At 35.8% G+C, this 3,384-nt stretch overlaps 1 long non-coding RNA gene across 1 annotated transcript; it reads left to right on the top strand.

The window, feature by feature from the left end:
* Positions 1–1,281: 1,281 nt before the first annotated feature.
* LOC125266142 lies at positions 1,282–3,127 on the top strand. Its single transcript, XR_007184451.1, has 3 exons — positions 1,282–1,458; positions 2,140–2,184; positions 2,678–3,127. It is a non-coding gene; the product is annotated as an uncharacterized LOC125266142 (long non-coding RNA).
* The last annotated feature ends 257 nt before the right edge of the window (positions 3,128–3,384 follow it).

Raw genomic sequence — 3,384 nt, 5'->3', positions numbered from 1 at the left:
TGAGTTAAAGGATTAGTTCACTTTTAAATAAAATTTCCTCAATTTTAACATTTTAATTAAAATAAAACTCACCCCCATGTCATCCAAGATGTTTATGTCTTTCTTTCTTCAGTCGAAAAGAAATGAAGGTTTTTGATGAAAACATTCTAGGATCATTCTCCTTATAGTACGCTTTCGCTGTATGTCCTACGCCTTCCCTATTCAACTTATGGAACGAACGCGGTGCCAGTTTTGTTTTTTTTCGTAAGTAGAATAGGGAAGGTGTAGGACATACGGCGTAAACTTTTCGAAGAATGCGGAAAGCAGAAGCACGTGCAAGGTGATAATTTGTGTTTATAAAGTATATACAGTTGTATTTTTTTTTTTCTCGAAAATGACAGATCGTTTCGCTAGATAAAATCCTTATTCCTCGTCTGATATCGTTTAAAGCCCTTTGAAGCTGCACTGAAACTGTAATTTTGACCTTCAACCATCTGGAGTCCAATGAAGTCCATTTTAAGGAGAATAATCCTGGAATGTTTTCATCAAAAACCTTTCGACTGACGAAAGAAAGACATGAACATCTTGGATGACATGGGGGTGAGTAAATTATCAGGAAAATTTTATTTGAAAGTGGACTAATTCTTTAACTCAAGCTGAATGTGATAGGTTGCCTTATTTTTTTTCCAAGTTAGGTCAACTTTTATTTTATTTTTCTTACAGTGAAGGGTTTTAACCAGCATAACAAAACGTGTTTATAAAAAAATTGCCTATCCTACCATTCAATTTTTTTTTTCTCTGTGTTTGAAGAACATTTTAATGATCTAAAGAACCTTTTTACCACTATAAAGAAACTTTTATGCAATGGAAAGGTCCCGTGCATATCAAAGGTCTTCACGGAAGCATGCTAATAAAGAATATTTATATTTACGAGTGTGTTGTAAAATACAATATGATGGCACAAATGACAGATTGCATCATATAAATCGTTGGCCTTCTCTTATGAGCGTAATAAACAGGATTTGGTTTTCGTCGTCAAACTCGGAGTGTCATTTTGAAAGACCAGATAAAAGTCATGCCGAAGTTTCTTATAAATGTAATTTTTAACAAGACTCCCTCCCTATAATGCTTGAATATTCAACAGTGTTTACAACTGGTGGGGAAAAAAAAACATATCTAATAGATGCTGCCTGCTGGATAGGTTTCGGAGCTCTGTTCTCAGAGGACACCTTGTTGTTTTTCACATTGTCTGATTTTCGCATCTACAGGGACGAACATCTTGAAGAGTATTTCCTCTAGAGGAACACACAAATGAGAGGAGACGGTAGATGACAGTGCAGACAGGAATTCAAGGGAAAGTGTTTGCACAGAGAGAGCCTTTGCTGCACACTCGACTGAGTCGCCAAACAAGAACAAAGGAGAAGGAAGCCACATGTGAAAGATGACGAATACTCTCTCCCTCTCCCATTCTCCCCAAAGGTAAATATTTGTTAACCATGGCAGGTAGGTTGAAGCTGAAGCAGCATTTTATATAGATCATGTCTAGACCAATTAATTAGTGTGGAATTTCAGCTAACACTGTGAAGCTTCTTTAGATACTTGGTCTGTTCCTCTCAGCTCTAATAATGATTTGTTGGATTGTGCATTTGCGCATTGCAAATTCTATTCCAAAACTTCTTTTTAGTTTGTAGTATCCTGTTTATTAAAGGTTGTGCTGTATTGTACTGAATGTGCACTTGTCTTATGGTGTGTACTTTAAATCATAAAAGTATATATATATTTTTAACTGTACTTGCAGATAATGTAATGGTCATGAAATAAAAGGCAACTTAAAGAAAGTACACTTTCCTTAAGTACAATTTATGACCGTGTCAAATCAAAAGTATTACTTTAAAGGGTTTGTTTACACAAAAATGAAAATTCTGTCATCATTTTCTCACCCTCACATTGTTCCAAACCCATACGACTTTTGTTCATCTTCGGAACACAAATGAAGATATTTTTAATGAAATCTGAGAGATTTCCCCTCCATTTACCATCTACGCAACTACCACTTTGAAGCTTCAAAAAGTTCATAAAGAGATCATAAAACTGATCCATACGAAGAGACCCCTTTTCAGTTAGTAAACATTGTGATTTTTTTTTGTGGGCGGAGCTTAGGTGGAGGTTGGACGATTCCCCTGACTACTTCACTAGTGCTTGATAGTAAGTTTTGAAAAACTTTTTTTTTTTTTGTTGTTGAAAAAGTTAACTTTTAGCCAGATTGGCTGACCTGTACATGTTCACTCAATGGATGGATGATCTGACAGGATTACCTCCGACTGAGCGGCCTGACAGCTACACCTACCAGACAGAGAAACTGAAGTAGATATATAGTATAGTAACATTACTACATGTATAGTAAAAGGAAACTGAGGGTGTATAAATCATTACTTGTATGACTAACAAAGTTAGCTAAATTATGTACTAAAAATCTTAGTGTTACGTGAGAAATCACTTAACTTGTTCTCCAATTTCTCATTAGGTGGGCATGCATGCAATTCTTTAGACACATAACCAAACCATAATCCATACCAACAAAAGACAATAGTTCATTTAACCTTAAATGATATGAAGTGTGTGCTGCAAACACAAGCATTTTTGATGATTGTTTCCATCCATGCATTTTTGATGATTGTTTTTTTTTTTTGTCTGTCAGTGGCAGCAGGTATGCGATCGATTGATTCTGGCACCCAACAACACAACATTTTAAGCTCCTTATGTAGTCGTGACTCTGTGCTGGTTTGTATTTGCCGCCTCCAGTTTTCCCTTTGTTTTGTCTCCAGCTAACGCCGTGATGTAATTATGATGTCGACACTAAAAGGGTATATTGAGAGGTTCAGTCCAAATTTTCTTAAGAGACACAATCGCTTTATATGATGAACAGATTGAATTTATGCTTTTATTCACATATAAACATTGATCAGTGAACATGAGCAGAAGCACAACCGAACCTGAATGACACACGAGAACAACCCTCTTCCAGAAGCTCATATATGCTGTGTAACACGAGAATGAACCTCATGTCAAGCGAACATGCTTGAGCTTCCGTTTACCACAACTGTATGAGCTGATGAATGTTTATGTGAATAAAAGCCTATAAATTAAATCTGTTCATCATATAAAGCGCTCGTGTTTCTCTTCAGAAAATTTGGACTAAACCTCTCAATTCATATGGATTCGTTTTACGATCTTTTTACAAACTTTTTGAAGCGGTAGTTGCATAGACTGTCAATCATGGAGGGACAGAAAGCTCTCAGATTTCATTGAAATGATCTTCATTTGTGTTATGAAGATGAACGAGTGTCTTACAGGTTTGGAATGTCATGAGAATTTTAATTTTTGGGTGAACAAACCCTTTAATTA

This window comes from Megalobrama amblycephala, linkage group LG4 (genome assembly GCF_018812025.1).
Source record: "Megalobrama amblycephala isolate DHTTF-2021 linkage group LG4, ASM1881202v1, whole genome shotgun sequence".
Taxonomy (NCBI): Eukaryota; Metazoa; Chordata; class Actinopteri; order Cypriniformes; family Xenocyprididae; genus Megalobrama; species Megalobrama amblycephala.
Note: the sequence above shows the minus strand (reverse complement) of the source record. Positions and strands in the feature narration are given on the sequence as shown.